Raw genomic sequence first — 19911 nt, 5'->3', positions numbered from 1 at the left:
GCATTAACTTTTAAATTGTTGCATGCATTCACACATAACTGAATTCACAGCCATCCCATTTATAAATTATATAAAGAATTAAGTGTGTCTGTTTTCTGTTTAATCTTATTTATTTATTTATTTTTTATTGATTTATTTATTATACATTTGTTAACTGGGATGGTCCGACTGGACAGAGGTCCATTTTCAGTGGAGGGCTGGGGAGAAAAGCTCCACAGTAAGTAAAATTTTACACAATATGATAAAATATAGTATACAGAAAATTTTCAAACAATATGTTAAAATACAGTATACAGTAGAAGATATAAGACCTATATATACAGGAAAATAGTTATACATGGTTAATAACAGAAAAAGTATGCAAATTCAATCAGCATTAGGAGAAGACCTAGACTGCAATATATATTACAGTAGGTATATTAGGAAGTGAGGTATATAAGTGGAATAATTTGAGGACTTATGTAATACATGGGCATAGCCACTTATTCTTGAAGTGTGTTCTAAGTGAGTTTTTAAAGTGAGAAGAGGTAGGGCAGAAATCAGAGCAGGAGGGAGATTATTCCAGGTTCTAGCTATGGGGTGGGAGAACAGTGCCTTTCCTGCAGTATTGTTAGCCTTAGAGATACAGAGAATGGATATACAGGGATATGAAATCCAAAATGAAATCTGTACCCTAAAGCCATCATACACTCATATTGAAAATTAGGTCATTATCCATGCCTTATGTTGCCATAGAGCATTTCTATTAGGGACAGGTAAAGGTGACCAATCTGCCTGAGACAGAATATGGAGGCAGGTGGTGAACAACTTTAAAACAGCTGGAAAGCATGGGAGAACATACTTCCAGATATCACACTGGGTAAGTGAAATGATAACCTCTGCCTACCATAGGGTAGCTGCAGTTGCCTGGAAACAGGTAGTTATGGGGATAGTAGTCTTGCTGCCATACTATCACTAACTGAAACAGAGGAACTATCTAACAGCCTGACTAGGCTGGTCTGTAAAGCTATGGAGTGTATTATCATGGAACTCATAAACAAAGACATTGGGAGCCTCCAGACACTGGACCCTACCCAATTCAGCTTTGTTAAGGGCAGATCTTGCCTCTTAAACCTAGTTGATTTCTTTGAAACAGTTACCAAAGCCATAGATGAGGGCAAGGTAGTCCATATAGCCTACCTGGACCTCGCAAAAGCCTTCAACACAATACCCCACTCGGGCATCATAAATAAGCTTACCAGCTTAAATATCAACCCCTATATCACAAGATGGGTTGCAAACTGGCTCAGGGATAGAACCCACATGGTCAGAATCACAGGTTCCATGTCCGAATCCAAATCAGTTACAAGTGGCATCCCACAGGGCTCAGTTCTGGGACCTCTCTTGTTCGGTATATACTTCTCTGAGGTTCAGGCTAACACGGGGGGATTATGGCTGACAAAGTTCACAAATGACTGCAAACTGGGGGCCATAATCAAATCTCCAGCTGACACAAGCATCCTCTAAAAGGGTCTCACAGAGATGGATGCTTGGTGCCAGAGCCACGGCCTCAAGCTAAATGCTAAAAAGTGCATAGTCATCCCCTTTGGGAAAAACAAGGTGCCCACAAATTACCACATAGGTGGTAATCCATTAAGTACGGAAGAAGTAATTAGTGATTTGGGGACCAACGTAGATAGTAATCTCTCCTTTTATAATCACCTTGCCAAAGTGGTTAGAAAGACCTTCTATATAGCCCACCTTATCATGAAAGGGTTCGCATCTAGATCGAGAGGTCATTGTGCCCCTCTACTCATCAATCATCAGGCCCATAATTGAATACAATGCCCCTTTTGGGATGTACCTTACCCGACACCTGCAGCAACTGGAGAGACCCCAAAAGTACCTCACCAAGAGGATCATGGGCTATAGACAGATGTCCTATGCAGCCCGACAAAAGAAACTCCAGCTCTACTCAGTTGCTTACTGCCTACTCAAAGGCGATCTATGCCTGACGTACAAAGCCATGTCAAACCCAGAATTAATGGACATGCTCCACCTCAAAAAATCCAAGTCCCTTAGTGCTACATGCTCCAGGGACTTAAACCTCAGCACAAAAATAAATAGGACATGCTGGAGGGACAGATTCATTTCCCAGAGGCTCCCCTCACTCTGGAATAGAATCCCAATTCATGTTAGACATAGCCCCTCGCTGACCCTCTTCAAGCGAAATCTGGACTCGTGGATGGGAAATCACAAATTCACCCCTGGGATCTCTTCTGTGTCCCTGCTAGACAGAGGCACAGTAAACTAATCTTAAAGGGTACCTTCTGTGACCTACTTTACAGAGGCACAGTAGGCTAATCTAATAGGGAGGCGGAAGCCAAATACACTCTGGCTAGGCTTATATATGCCCTAGGGCAGATAGCCTAGTATCTACCTATGAACCTATGAACCTATTTCCTGTCCACTTTCAAAGATCCAGATAGCTCAGCAATGGGGTCCTATAGAATCCTTGACATTGGTACAAATGTGGACTACAAACCCAGAGTTCCACAAGCAGACCTTCCAGATATGCAAAATGCAAGTCTCATTGTTATATCTTTACATGAATACATCTTAGATGTCTGATACATATAGAACCAGTGATAACTATAACTCAGATGACAAAATCATGGTGAACTAGAGGAGTGTTTTTTGGAGGGGAGAATATATCTGTTAAGTAAATTTTTGTATGACAAGACTTTAGTCTGCACTTATGAAGGGGATTGTTCTCTTCTACTTGTTTCATTTGCAATGTGATATTGATCTTTTTTTCATTTCTCTTCCTCACATACCAGCACTTCTGGATTGTAGGCTGCCAGCCCACCTACACATGGTAAGCACACATTTGGTTATTGGTATTACTGTCTATAAGATAGATTCAGATCTATATCAAATTAAACTTTTTCTTGCTTTAGCATCTGCTAGATTTTAACATACCTTTTGCATAAGAAAAATATGTGATTGGTTTTATCCTCTAATTTTACATTTGTTGTGTTTATTGCTTGTTATTACAGGTCATTCTGAGAGTGTCATGGTGGATCTCCTAACACTTGATGTCAGAGTATTGATATCCAGTGAAGATGATGGTGGCGATGAAGAAGCAGTGTCTGTGGGATGCATGGGGTCAGTCTGACACTGAGGATGTGGATCCCACATCCCCTGCCCATATTTTGGACACAGTCAGTATGCACATGCATACCCATAACTTCCAGACCTCTGATATAGGCCAGGTTGCAGGTGACACTATTCATCAGGGTTGAGTGGTCACTGCAGTTGCAGAGCTGGCTGTTCTCCCCATAACTATCATAAAGTCATAGTGTCACACAGGTGGGTTGGAAGGGGTGCTCAGAAGAGGCTTGCTGTCTATCCTTCCGATACAGGTGTGTCATTAGTTGCCACCAGACACATGTGAAGGCCCATAGTGGAGGCAAAGGCACATTCCACCAGGGTCTCAGAAGAGAAACTCTGACTGCTAAATGTTGTGCAGTTTAACACAAGTGACTCCCTGAACTGTGTGGGCAGCTTTTTGGTCAGGATGAAGGACAAACTTGACTGGGCAGTATCTGTGATGGAGCATCTGTTGGCAGAAAGTGGGCATCCAGGTGGCCCAAGAGCCATTAGATCCTCTGGTGTTAACAGATATGGTTGTGCAAGATTATGCTCTCACAGTGATACTACATCAACAAAAATGGACATGGAATAGGACATGGGTAATAGCTAACCAGCTCATATGATCTTGCCTTAGGTTGCAGTGCAAAAAAAAAAAAAAAAAGAAGAAGAAAGGTACATACCGTAATCTGCATTTCTGAAAAAAGAGATCCATTTTATACTGTACCCCACATCTCTACACTATTACTACTCCCTGATGCCTAGCACCTATTGGCATTCTTTAAATATAAAATTAATATTTATAATCCTGTAGGAAGTGTAATGTAAAGAGTCACACCCCAGATGTAAGCATTAAAACTACTCTTTAAGCTACACAACTGCAAAATAATTATTATGATCAGATTCCAGACTAATCTCAAAGTCACATGATACCCCAGCTTTTATTCCATACCTGACCATGCAATAGCCTCTGCAATTATGTAATTGCAATTCCAAAATGCTGTTAACTGACACTGCGTCACAGTTCTTACTAGTGTACAGTGAAGTAGCACTCCAGTGTACACGTATTATGTACTTACATTAATTGGACTGTTGTTGTTTTGCTAAGAGCTCCCTTTCAATGCTGTCAGTATAATTGCAGGCAAATCATGGATGGATGGATGGCCATATCTCTGCAGTAACACTGTTGACAGACAGAGGGAGCTATGCACAGGGCCTCCTTAGTCTAATATCACCCAAGGTACTAAGTTCATGTGTACATTTATGTTGTTTCTGGTAGTTGTCTGCTTTGTACTTGGGAATAACTGTGTACATCTATTGAAATGAACTCCACTGTAGGTATGCAGCACCACAGCATATCATTTGAGCTTGACCTCTATTGCATGCAGTAGTGCAGTTGCTACAGAGGTTACTATGTATCAGAAATGGACCAGTTCAGATATTGCCATGGAGAAGAAATAGTGTTCGCCAAGAATGTTTATGAATCTCATTACCTATGGTTGCCACCTTTTAAATGGGCCAAAGTGGGTTGTGGGTGTGTATGCCCAGTATGACACTGGACACACCCTCTACTATGACATCACCACAGGAGTGGTGAAGGAGGTGCAGTTATGGCTGGCTGGCTACTGGAGGGCCTAGCTGGCTGGCTGGTGGAGTGGCTAGCTGGTTGGCTGGCTGCTGGAGTGGCCAGCTGGTTGGCTGCTGGAGTGGCTAGCTGGATGTATGAATGGCTGGTTGAATGGGCAGATGAATGGCTGGATGGAAGGCTGGCTAGCTGCTGGTTGGCTGCTGACATGGCTAGCTGGCTAGCTGGCTGCTGCAGTGGCTATCTGGCTGGGTGCTGGAGTGGCTAGCTGGCTGGCTGGTTGGTTGGCTGCTGGACTGGCTAGCTGGTTGGCTGGAGTGGCTAGGTGGATGGATGAATGGCTGGAGTGGCTTACTGGTTGGCTGGCTAATGCAGTGGCTAGCTGGCTGACTGCTGAAGTAGCTAGCTGGCTGGATGAATGTCTGGATGGGTGGATGCATGGCTGGCTGGATGACTGGAGAGATGGCTGGATGAATGGCTGGTTGGCTCAGCAGTTGGCTGGCTAGCCTTCTTGTTTGCTGGCTAGCTTGTTGGCTGGCTAGCTTGCTTGTTTGCTTCCTGGCTGGCTGGCTGAATTGCTGGCTGACTGAATGATTAGATGGATGGCTGGATGAATGGATGGCTGGCTGGCTCAGTGGCTGGCTGATTGGGTGACTGGCTAGCTTGCTAGCTGGCTCAGTTGATAGGAAAAAAAAGACAAATCTCAGTCTTACTTTCATGCAGCTGTAGAAGTACTAAAAACAGACCGCAGTACAGCAGGGATCCTTGTAGGGCTCTTCCTGCCCCAATCCCCACCTCTTCATGAATTGCAGCCAATTGCTGCATGATATAAAACACCTGGACCTAACAGGGAATAGCTCTTCCTGCAGGTTCCGGTTGGTGACGTAACTGAATTGCCATGAAAAAAGTCCTGCTGCTTTGCACAGTGAATAACAGGCTAAAATAGCTCAACCCATGAGTGCCCCACTGATAACGGGATGGGTGGGAACACTATCATTACCTGACTTTAGAAAAAAGTCATATATATATATATATATATATATATATATATATATATATATATATATATATATATATATATATGTATACACATATATATATACACACACACACACACACATATATATATATATATATATATATATATATATATATGTATACACATAGTGCAGTCATTCAGCATCGCATCTAGTGGTTTGTGAGCATAATCTACCCCCCTAAAATGATCATAACAGTGGGAGGAACTGAACAGTAGATTTAGGGTAGCACTGTGAAACAGGAGAGTCCCTCTGCACTGCTGCCCAGCCCTTCCCCCACTTCTAGTTCATTGAATTTCTGATCACTAATCACAAGCTCTATTGCCTATCTGACAAATTCACTAATGCATCTCTTCAAATGTTCAATGTTCAGCATTTACTAATGCATAAGCATATTTTATACTCTAGTTGTTTCATTTAGTTCATATGAATGTAATCTAATTAGTAAATATATTTGTAATTGTCAATGTATATTACTCAATGTCTGCTCATGCTTATTACTGAATGTTTTCTTAAGAAGGTTTGTAATATGTTGGAATTTTTCTCTCCCAGCCTCCACTGAAAAGGGTTTTATGATTAAACTCAGATAAACAAACCCAGTAAACAAAAGCAAAATAAATAAACAAAATAAATATTTTGGAATCTTGGCCTTAATCTCATTAGGCTTTGCCTTAGACATTTGTCACTAAATAAATACATAGACTTAGCATCTACATTAATGTTAGCAGTAAATGACTAATCATCACTGGTTTGACATTAACTGCATGATCATCACTGTTGTGATAGCTACAACCAACTAGTGTGTGTAATGAGTGAAAATCAAGCAATTTTAGCTGTTTGTCCTTTTCAGTAGCTCATATAATACTTTGTCTGACTGCATGTAATATCCGTTTGTTACCCTATAAAAACCTATAACATACTCTGTTTGTTTTTTAATTGCTCTGTCACAATAAGAGGTTTTCCTACTGGGATCCATTTAGATTGACCTTGATCCATAGGCTAAAAGAGGTCAATAAAAATATAAATAAAGAAAAAATGCTATGCATATGTTGTTGTTGTTATTGTATGTACATGCATAAATTAAGTGGTGGTGCTGCGGTAGCGTTGTCTCCTCACAGTTAGACGTTGCCCATTCGATTCTCCGTTAGAGTGTCTTCTGTGTGATGACATGCGTGAATGGGTGTTCCTTCATTGAAGTTTGTGCGTTAGGTCCGGCAAGCCAGCACGTAAAACTCTACTGCCAATCATTAGCGGACCAGAGTTCCGCTGTGGCGACCCCCAACCGGGAAAAAGCCGAAAGACACAAACAAGCAAGAAATGGGCAAAGGAATCCCCAAATGAAAACAATATTGTTGTAGAGCACTGTACAATATGGTGAATCTATTTAAATTACTGAGGGCAGTTATACAGACATGAGCCTTGCAAGGTCATAGGCAGAACATGCAGATTTCAAATTAGGGTAAAAACACAGTTTACATTGTCTGCACCAGAAACATCTGTAAAGTTCAAGATAGGATTCTTGAAGAAAAGAAACAGAGTTGGTACATTATTAAAACATTTAATCCACAAAGAGGAAATGAAGACTCCAACTGAGTGCAATCTCAGAGAAAATATGGTGGTCAAGTTTAAATATACAAGTAGGTGCTGAGCGCATGGAAGTCAAAAAATTACATTTTTTTCAAGAGTACATTAAGGATAATATTCTAAAGTCTTTGTTCATGGGGCTTAAAATTGAGTATTTAGAAGCTGTTTGAAGTATTACAGCATTGTCTGCTTATACAGGTTTATACAGGTGCTAGCACTTGTGAGCTGTATAGTCAGTGGTCTCTCCACTGTTCAGAAAACTGAGGCAGAGCTCCTCCAATAATGCCATATTTGTTAGAAAATCAAGTTCTTTTCTTTGCCATTTAAACAGTTGAAAATCAAGAAAACAAGGGTTATACATTTCATGGCACTTAGTTTTTTGGGTTGCACAAATTCTGTACTTAGTGAAATTTGTAGTACCACAGTCAGTCACTGGTACTTGTGCATCATGTGAGCATGCTGAAACAGCTGCATGTTTTAACATTGCAGATTTCAATATTAGTTCAATTTATGCTTGCAAGCAACTTGCTTAATCACATTACAAAAAAGATAATCAACAGAAAGGAAATACATTATATTTGCAAACATATAGGAGACAGACTTCAGAGATAAAAAAAAACATCACTCAGGATTGCAGTAGACTCTGATTTTTGGCTATGCAGGAAGGCATAGTCCTTGTATGCTTAAGACCCTTTTTGAAGTTGATGCTGTATTTTCTGCCAATAAATACTGCTCTATTCTGTGAGATCAGTGGCATTATATTCATTTTGATTGCAGGTCTTACTGCCTTGCTTTACACTAAATATACCATTCACTAATTTCCACCTATGTATTGCAAGGCACGTGAGAAACAGTTTGATCTGATTGAGAGCAGTAATAGAAAAACAGAAATTTAAAAATTATGAGCAGACAAAAATGCACTTGGAGTCAACCAACTCTATAAAAAATGATGCAATTGCATTCATATTGTACAGAAAGAAATATTAAACTAAAATCCAATAATTAACAACCATAACCTAGTGGCATTAGTTTCTAATATAAAAATAATGACAGATTCAAAATGGCCACCATCCTATAGACACTATAGCTTCCTAGCTCTACCAAACCATTATTCAAATCTATTATTATTGATAGAGAGCTCTCTTTTTCAAGGAAATAAAGCCTAACTACTATCAAGATTAACTCACCCAACTCACTAAACCACTTAAGAAAAGAAGAGGATAGCTAAAAAAAGGGAAGATAGCCTTGGATACTGTCAGGACTCCTCTGCATGTGCTCTGATGGCATGCTATCTCATCTGTTTGGAGACTAGTCTTCATCACACTATTTCTACACAACAAAACAAACCAAAATGCAGACTGACTCAGATAATATGGACATTCAAACCAGCAAAACCAAGTTTTCAGTACTTGCATCCCCAGAAAAAGACATTTCATCTAAAACACCTTGAACTGGAAAACAACAGGAAACCAGCAAAGCACCCAGTAAGAATAAACCTGACTCTACAAATCTTGATTAACTAAAGATAGCATTACAACCACATCAGTTGGCTATCCAAAATGTTTCATACCAGCTAAAGATATTTGGTGATTCAATTAATCAAATTGTTTCCCAAATGGAAAAAAATGGAAGCCAAAATCTTCAATAATGAAGTCAAGATTGATGAACTACAGAAGGAATCTAAATCAAATAACAAATCCATCCAAGAAATGCAGCAAAAAATCTTGGACCTTGAAGCAAGATCCAGATGTAACAATATCATTTTGAGAGGTATTCCAGAAAACGTGGAGCAAACTAAGTCACTGGAAACAATCCTGGCAATTTTTGGTGCCCTGCTCAAAACCACCACTGAAGCAAACCAAATAATCATCGAAAGAGCCCACCAAGCTATTCAACCCACATTGAACTCCAGCAAACATAGACTAGTATATGTTAAGCTACTCAAATACCAACATGTGCGCAAAATCCTATCAGCAGCAAAAAGAAAGAAACACATTGTCTTCTTTGCCCAGGACTTACCACTACAAATAAAAATGGAAAGACAAAAACTTTCTCCCTTCTGCAGTTATTTGATCCAAAACAAATTAAGTTTCAAATGATATACCATAACTCACTGCATTCCCAACACCAAGGAGTCAAATACTCTGTTACTAGCATCACTGAGGTGAAAAAATCTTTTTCAGTGTTTTTAAAACAGTTCCTGAGCTAAGCATCAATAAACGCTGACTTTAAACAGTTGCCAGTCTTTGCTAAGCCCTAAATACAATGATCGCTAACCTAGGAGACCTAATCCTCTCTGGACATGTTAATAAATTGCTTTATGCCATGTACGTTGCTCCAGTGGTTACTAATGATCCGTCAGATGTAGTTCGTCACATGGGAGCCATTGTTTTCTCATTTTTATGCTTACATGGCTCCATTCAATTCATGTAAGGTTGTGCTTCCCCTTTCAACCTTGACCTTATCATCCCAGCTGTTACCACTCTCTTAAAGTGACATCTCATCAATTCATGACTTTTTTGCAGCTCTAAGCTTTGAGCCAGCTGAACGGAAGGCTTGCCTACATCAGGAATACTCAGTTCTAACATTTATGCCTAAGGTTCTACATAAAAACATGAAATCTCTCAGGAAATGCCTGGGATCTAAGTAAGTTTTTATCTCCTAACTGACGGTATACTGCCAATTGTTTTTTTTTTTTTCCCCAGCAACTATAACTATTCCCTGGATTCATGGAAAGGCTCACTGCAATCTTCGCAATACAAACTTATAGGATCACAATAACTGGGGCTGTTGTTAACTTATTGTAATTATATCATTAAGCGATTTTAAGGCTCTCACTAGATAGGCTGTTTGTTATTTATACAAAACATTTTCCCTGTTTGCCTTTGTTGCTTCCGTATTATCCCTATGGGTAGAAAGTTGTTCAGATGCCTGATACAAACTGGAAGTACAAACTTGGCCTACCTGATGAGCTGAAACACATTCTTGTTTGTTTTCCCTTTGTTGTCTGCTCTTTTAGAAAGTTTAAAGAAGAGACAAGCTTTGAAAAGTGATTACTTGAAATGTGCATGAACCCTGCTTCTCACATCTATATTAATGGGTGTTTGCATGCATCTTGAAAAACAATAGCTACAAAACACCCCTTGGACATACTACCTTTTGTTGTTTACTCTTAATTGGAACACTGCTGTCATGGCTTACTGGTTAACTACTGTGACTATAATGTACAGGGTCCTGGGTTCAAGGGCTGTTTATTTCTCCATGTCAGGATGGCTGAGTGGTCTAAGGTGCCAGACTCAAGGATAGAGCTCCTTTCAGTGTTCATGGGAATTCTGGTCTCCGCATGGAGGCATGAGTTCAAATCTCACTTTTTCTTTTACTTCTGTGATGTCTTGGTGGTTAACTATTGTGACTGTGACTAATATTATATAAAAAATCTTTTTTTTTTTTCTTACTCCAGTATGCTGGCTTAAACACTGAAGGCAGTGGTTTCTAAATTCAAGCTTCTATCAAAATTGAGTATTTATGTTGTCCACTCTGAATGTCTAGCACAAAGACTTCTATACATATATACTCATGCCATAACTGGTAGTTGACAACTGTTAGCTTTATTTGTGATTGTTTAAATTGTAGTTAGGAAAAAGTACTCTTGATGAGTTGTTATAGATTACTAACTTTATTGACTTGTTAATTGCTTTACCTCTCATCACCTCTTTGAGGTGAAAATATGTTAATACTTCAAGACTTTCACACTCAGTACTCATAAATTTGAATAAGCTTAAGGTGTATACCACACACCAATACCTCCCCTTTTAGGGGGTGAGGCTAAACTCTGGTAGTACTCTTAATACTTAAACCGCACTATGTGCTACACGTGCACCATCTATTGATTTATTACTATGACTCTTAAAAAATTGCATTATCTACTATCTTCATCCCAACCTCACCTCAAGGCGTACTAGTATACCAATACCCAATGCTAGTTAATTCATGCTACACTAGTAGATATCCAAATGCAAGACTAACTACTACTAACTATGTACATTACAGTACATACATTACATACATTACATACATTACTCTTTGTGCCTACCACAAAGATGACCCCAACATGTAACTGCTCTATAGAACATTATAATTATTCCACAATATATCTTTTTGTCATATCATGTCAACTGTACTATATAAAACCCCCATTTTTTTCTATTTGAGGGACATCCCAAATAATACTTTCTCTTAGCTTTCTTATCTATTTTTTTTTTCTTTCGTGAGTAAAGAAGAGCTGGGAGCTTAGCAGTTGATGTGTTAGTAAGTTATGCTATTTGTACTCTATCTATTTTATGTTTTAATTTTGAGAGTACAAGCTACTAAGGAAATGTGTTTAAAAGATCTGTTAATATCTCAACCATGTTTTAAGTTTTATCTTAGATCTCTAATAACTACTAACCTTTTCTCTTCTGAGATTTCTAGATTTGTGATTTGGCACATGTGTTGCAGGAAGAGATATATGCCATTATCCTATTTTACGTTATTACTTTAATTCCTATGTTCTACACTTCTTTCTCATAATGATCACTAAATGTATACATAATTATGTGGACAATTGATTCATGGAATGTTAAGAGGATTCAACTGGGAAAAAAAAGGAAACTATTATGACACTCGGTCCTTAAATATAAAGCTAATCTAACCCTCTTACAGGAAACGCACATGCTTTCTGAACACCGGAAACCCTCACAGAAGAAAAAATAGATCAAAACTATTATAGCCTCTGGCAAAAACTTAAACAGCGCATTAGTATTAATCATCATTAAAACACGTTTCCAAGAAGACATTATAAGGTATGACATGGATCCTGATGGAAGGTGGTGTTATATAACAACTAAATCCTCCTACCTAGATAAACCCATCCTAATATTAAACCTGCATGCTCCTTGTGTTAACCAACACAAATTTATTATATCAACGTACAAAATACTATCTGACTTACCTAACCACTACTACATCATAGAAGGGGACTGGAACTCTGTCCAAGACCCAGAGTTTGACAGATCAAACCCTAAAACACAATAAATATGCTTCATTAGCTGTTACAGAACATAAAAACGACTTTAATCTATTTGACCCTCATGTCTTCCAACCTAGAAACACTCTCTAAAACAAATTCACCTTTTACTCTCACTGTCACAAGACATGGTCCAGGTGAGATTTCTTTTTAATCCCTAACGTATTTTCTAACTTTAATAATTCTTTCCATACTGAACCCAGGTTTCATTCTGATCATTCTACAATTACCTTAACTATTTATAGGTAAATAATCAACCTACTGACAACTGAGGGTATAACTGGATGTTAAACTCTAACCTATTAAGGAAAAAAGAGTTAATACAAGAGACTGATACTATCTTGGATTCAAGGCACTAAACTCACTAGACCTCAACCACCTACCCTTTGACATCTATTGGGCTTTTATCAAGTCCACAATCAGAGGCACCTTTATAACTAAAGCCTCATGCTATAAGAAATATCTACAGGAAGAATCTGCTCTTAAAAATAAAATCTACAACCTTGAAACTGAACTTCAAGCAAACTTCAACCATGACACTGAAAAACAAATAACCCAACTACAACAAAAACTGTATACTCTCAACACAGAACACTTATCCTACCAGGAAATAAAGACACTAACAAACTATTCTGAATGGTTTCAAATGCCATCTAAATTCCTGGCAAGACTAATTAACTAAAACAAACTCTCTTTGACTAAAACAGAACTCCTTTACCAAGGCAAACTCTATCACCCTAACCAAGATATTATTAAGACAAATAAATAAGACTTGGAAGTTTTCTTAAATCAATTACATTTCTCCAAACTCAATCCAGATCAACAAAAAAATATTATCAACCTCATCACCCAACAAGAAATTATTATGACAATCAACAAACTTAAACCTAATATAGTTCTGGGACATGATGGCCTCACCACAGAATTGTATAAATCCTTTACCCACAAGATATCTGTCTTGCTCCATCATTTACTTAACTGCATTACCAATAATGGAATAAGCAACATACACCTAAATGCCTCCAAAATAATTCTCATCCCCAAATCAAACTCTGATCTCTAAAATCCATTAAACTATAGACCTAGTGCCCTAACTAATCTCCATATGAAGATTTCTTTTGCCTCAGTATTTGCCAATAGGTTCAAACCCATTATCCTGAACATTGTCTCCTTTGAGAAATCAGGATTTATACAACATAGACAAACATTCAACCATACCCTCATGCTTGACACTTTGATTACTCTTTCTAACCATACCCATAGTCCAATATATGCCCTAGCCATTGATGCCTCTAAAGCTTTCGACAGACTTAATGTTGATTTCTTCTAAATATCTTACCCCTATATGACATATTCACAGTTTTTATACACGCTATCAAAACAGTCTACTCCAGTGTTCACACTACCCTATAAATTAACAAAAATCTATCTGTAAAACTCTGTCAAACTCTTGGTCTTGGACAGAGTTCCAGTCCCCTCCTATGATGTAATAGTAGTTGGGAAAGTCAGATAGTATTTTGTACTTTGATATAATAAATTTGTTTTGGTTAACACAAGGAGCATGTAGGTTTACTAGTTTACTATTAGGATGGGTTTCTCTAGGTAGGAGGATTTAGCTGTTATATAACACCACCTTCCGTCAGAGTCCATGTCATACCTTATAATGTCTTCTTGGAAATTTGTTTTAATGATGATTACTACTCATGCGCTGTTTAAGTTTTTGCTAGAGGCTATAATAGTTTTGATCCATTTTTTCTTCTGTGAGGGTTTCCCTTGTTCAGAAAGCATGTGTGTTTCCTGTAAGAGGGTTAGATTAGCTTTCGATTTAAGGACCAGGTGTCATAATAGTTTCCCTTTTTCCCAGTTGAATCCTCTTAACATTCCATTAATCAATTGTCCACATAATTATGTATACATTTATGGATCATTATAAGAAAGAAGTGTAGAACATAGGGATTAAGGTAATAACGTAAGATAGGATAATGGCATATATCTCTTCCTGCAACACACGTGCCAAATCACAAATCTAGAAAGTTCAGAAGAGAAAGGGGTAGTAGACATTAAGAATGGTGCCAGACAAGCCTGTCCAATGTCCCCTTATTTAATCTATATATTGAACAACTATTCCTTCTAATCTCTCAGAAAACCCTTCATCATATTCCTACTGTTTTAACACCAAAATTGCTCTGTCAGCTTTTGCTGATGATCTAAATCTATATTACTCACTCCCCAACTCAGATCTTCAGAAACTGCTAACTGCTATTGACAACTAGTCATCATTCTTGAACTACAAATTAAATCTAGGGTAAACAGATATCTTTCCCATTAATCTTTTATGTCAATTACCCACCTATTCCTTATCCTTGGGAATCAAAGTTAATCAGTCTTTGTAATATCTAGGAATATCCTGTCACCAAGACCCTAAACTTTTCTACCTAAACAATATCACAAAACTCTGGTCTAACATACAACAAGACCTTAACAGGTGGGAAAAACTACATCTTCCACTCCTTGCAAAAGTATCCATAATCAAGGTGAATCGCTTACTCAGGTTTCTAAATGTATTTAATGCCATCAGCATAGTTATCAACAATATATTTTTTAAATCCCTTCATTCCACTATCTCTAAATTTATCTGGGCCCTGAAATCAATCAGAATTAGTTAGAGAAAACTGATTTACCCCAAAGACAATGGAGGTCTAGGTCTACCTGACTTTAAACTATATTACGACATCACCAATTGTAACAGAATAATAACAGTATCTGACTATTCTCCAAACTTACATCATTGGTCACCAACCTGGGTAAAACCCCTCTACAGTTATATCAAAACATTTAACTTCAATAGCAAAGCTCTCCCCTTCCTTAACAATGAAAGCTTAAAAATATCAAAATATACACATCTATAAAGCATAAAATAACCATATTCCCTAAGGTCTTCAAATCATTAAACTTACTTGATGCATTCAGTACCCTACAACCCATTCACCTTAATCCCAATGTTAAAATGAATACAAAAATATTGACTTAAGTAAATACCACCTCCTGAAGGAGATAACTATCTCTTGACATTTTCCCTTCAAAAATAAATCTATTACTGAAATGAGAACTCAAATGAACCTCCCCAAAAGCTACACAATCATTATAAGACAAATGCAAGACCTACATCATAATATCACAGAGTACCCCAACATAACCACTAATGATATTAAAACTTGTAAAACTCTATGGAACCTTCTATCATTAAATAGATAAATGATAACTAATTCTTACAAACTTATTCTCTCATTTAAAACTCAAAAAGATGCAATCTTATCCAAATACTAGAAAGACCTAGCTCCATCAATCTCCACTAAACAAATCTCACAAACTAATCATCTAACCTCAAAACTTACTCCCCTTAAATAACTTAAATACACACAACTCATGATATTTCATAATGCTTACCTCACTCCAACCACACTAAATAAAATCTATCTCACAATCTCCCCTTTCTGCCCCTATTGTGAAAATCACAAGACTGATCTTTTTCACATTTTTCTGGAGCTGTAAATGCTCCTACAAACTCCGGTGTTCATTAAGAGTTCAACAGGAAAATATAGGCTATGAAAAAACAAGTCTGTCTTGGAAATTTTCTCTCTTACATATCCCTCCCACTAGCTTATCTAAGCTGCAGACACATGTTTTAATATCACTTTTTACTCTACTCAAATACTGCATTGCACTCAACTGGAAATATAGAACCTTGCTCACGCGGGATGTATTTAAACATCTAGGCAACAAAGACTTACTTGCCCATAAATACCTACTCTTCACCCAAAAATTCCACCCCCACTTCACTAAATTGTGGAACATCCTTTTTGAACATATTCTAGCTTGAAACTACTAACCTTTCATCAATGCTGGTTATATGGTATATTTGTACATAGCGTGTTGTTATAATGTTATTTATACCCTGTATTGTAGTATTGTTACCTCACCACTCTTATGCAGTTGTTGTTTGTACTGATTATATGTTGAACTTGAATTTGAAATAAAAAAGATTTTTCAAAAAAAAAAAATAATAAAGATAATGACAGGTTATTCCTCTTCTTGCCATGGCATAAGAACCTTTTTTGCAAAAGCATAAACCAATGTCTTAATAGAGCAATTTGCAAATGTGATAGCAGATGTTAAGTTGATTTATTTTAGTTGATAATATGTCAATGAGAAATAGTGGGTATAATGGTTAAGGTCTTTCCCATGCTCAAGGAACAAGGTTTGATCCTGACCTCTGTCCAATGTTTGCATGGAGTTTACATGTTCTTCCTGTGTCTCTGTGAGGTTCCTCCCACATGCCCCCCCCCAAAAAAAATGTTGAGTGCTTCCACCTCAAACTCACTCAAGAACAGAGTTGTGGACAGCAGCACATACTTTAGATGGTGCCTATTAGGTGAAGAGATGTATAAACTAACCTTAGTTGTGGTATGCATTATCCTCTAGATAGCAGAAACACAAAGGTTCAGGAAAATATTCAGAGCTGTACCACCGCAGGAAGAACAAATAGTTGGAGATGAAGAAGAATGGCAGCCCCTAAAAAGCATGTGTGAGGACTACATCCAAGCCAGGTATGAAAATAAGGTACATTGGTGAAAAAAGAAAGAAAGAAGGAAAATGTGGGATACAGAAAAAACAGATCCGGCTAAGAAAGAATACTGGTTACCTAACAAAGAGGCTAAGAACGCAGTTACATTAGCAAAGAAAAGGTATCAGAGAAACTCTTCCAATGTCTTGAAAGTGATTCAGTATACACAAAGAAAATTTAGCAGGATTGAAGGCAATGACTGAAAGATAAAAAAGATAGTCATCAGACACTCTTCATGCCACCAACAACCTGCTCACCTGTCCACAGAACATCAAAGGCAGAAGGAAGGAATACGTCCAGCAGCTTCTAAATGAAAAAAAAATGCCACAGAAGCTATACTACCCTAGACACAGCCTACAATGAAAGGAAATGTATGTTAATGCAAACTTTCTTGTTCTATTATCTTGCTTCACAGAAATTCCCCAAGCATGTTTTACAGAAATGCTCCAAACATATAAATTACCCACAACTATAACAAATTCCTTGAAACTGTCCACTCTTACAGATCTTGGTATCTAGCTAGTTCCCGCACACAGGTTTGAGGCCACATTTAAATCACTAAAGCTATAATCAATAAACTTGTCTTATGTGCAAAAAAAATCTTACACATCCTATCTCTTCAATGTGGGATCACCATGAGAAATGAGTTATGTTAGAACAGCTTAAACATAGACTCTCCTTAATCATAACCATCTCAAAAAGAATCATTTTGTTACTCCAGCCATCATCAATGACATCTGTTGGTTCACAAGTCTCTCCCTCAGGACAGAACACCACTGGCATAACTTCAAAGCAAATATCTCCCCATCCCACATAGAATTACCCTACCCCCAGGCTTCACGTTATTCAGATTTATCAGATTGCAATCCTTCTTATCTTTGTTTGCTATCAGGAAAAAAAAAACATACAAACTGCAGTCAATGTCCACCTCCACCCCCAATATGTTTAACCCCTTCTCAAGACTCAAACAAACAGCACATTCAATAGCACCTAAAATATGGGAATCCATTCTCAATTACATTACTGACACACTGTCCTTCCCTACTTTCAGAAGAGGAGTAAAAGTTCATCTCCTTCAACAAGCAAAGTATCAGTGCTAGTACAAGGTAATATCACATGATGCTACCATCCCTCTCACCATAACTGCCGCACAAAAAACTTCATAACAGAAGATAGCACTTAAAAATTCTCTGAATACATCACATACTATAGTATTAAAATCCCCAGTGCTTAACTTGATAAAATAATCACCACACCAATAGGTGCTTCATTCTTAGTTCTTCAGCGAACAATATACCTTTTAATACTTTAATGTGTTTTAAATATAGAAAAATTGATAATCATGTACCTAAATATATATTTATTATGTATATAATAAGTTCAATTTTCTGTATTCAAATAATACTTATCACTGCTATTAGATGTAGCTGTAATAATTCAATCTGCCTATCAGCTTTAATAATTTCTTACTTTCATTTGTTTATAGATTGTACATTCTTATATTGCTGTCAACTCCAAACCCTTCATCTACTTTTTTCTGTAAACCCATCATCTGTTTTGTTTTGTATTCTCTCTCCTGGGTTGAGCATGGAAATGATCCATTCAGATAACTGCTTTAACCTGGTTACAATTCTAAATAAATAACTGTATAATACATGCATACATACATACATACATACATACATACATATATACATTTTTAATAGAATTGGAGTAATATTTGAATATTGTCCTTGATTTTCATTTGTTGCCCCTCATAATGTTTGGGTTCATCCTTGATTCTTCAGCAAAAAAAGTCAAGAGCTATGAATGCTATCCTAGCCATATTCAAGGGATTCATAATAAACTGTCACACCAAAATGTGTTGTTGATGTTTCTATGTAGATTGGTATATTTAGAGTGGGTTTTGGCAAGGCCATTAGTCTTCAAGAGTGGAAGTGACCAAAGACATGATCACTCATAGAAATATAGACCAAATAAAGGCCACCTCCTTGGAATCTGAAGGAAATGGAGTATAGGGACATAGTTTTAAATCTACCAGGGTAACATATGTTAAATAAAATGTCCACCAACAGTCAGATTAGAATACAATCACAAACAGCTTGGACTTGATCATCTGGACGCGTTTTCATCCACAAACAGCTTGGACTTGATAATCTGGATGGACTTGATCATCTGATCAAGTCCAAGCTGTTTGTGGACGAAAATGTGTATTGTATTCTAATTGCGTTAATGCCTTTTCTGACTGTTGGTGAAGCTGTTTCGTGTTTTTTAATAAACCGAGTGACTTTTAACTGGTCGGAGTGTTCCCTTTTGCCTTCTGCGCTCTTTTGACATTTTTTTGGTGGTTTTCGAGTGCAGTTTTCACTATTTTCTGAGTCGTTGCATATGTTAAATAAACCTGAGATTTTCTTGGTTAGGAAACATTGAGTATTTTCAAGCTGATTTAGGTGCCTAAGTCTGTGCATCCCAAAGAAGAATCATATTTCCCTGGATGAGGCTGATAAGGAATGAATATGGTGGTACAAGGACCTATTTGGACCTAGATGATATTCCTTGAGAGATAAGCTAAGGAATGTAGAATAATTTCATCCCTGCAATAGATATATAATGGTTGAAAAATAACATATTTTCGACCCAGTGTTAAGGTTTCTGGTTGACAGTATTTGTTTTAAAGAGGAATACCTGGAAAGTAGCATATGATAATGGTGAGGAGATTTTACCAAAAGTGGATAAACTGCATTTTTGCATTGAATGTAAACCAGTGACTGACCCAGTAGGCACTGATATGAGCCACTCCCTGTTGTTGAATTTGGGCATCTGGAAAATAACTTGATGACTACTCTCAGTCTGCAATCATCAGTAAATATTGTTAGATACAGAC

This window comes from Protopterus annectens, chromosome 3.part0 (genome assembly GCF_019279795.1).
Source record: "Protopterus annectens isolate FY-2018-M chromosome 3.part0, PAN1.0, whole genome shotgun sequence".
Taxonomy (NCBI): Eukaryota; Metazoa; Chordata; order Ceratodontiformes; family Protopteridae; genus Protopterus; species Protopterus annectens.
The sequence above is the reverse complement of the archived record's forward strand: the minus strand, read 5'-3'. Positions refer to the sequence as shown.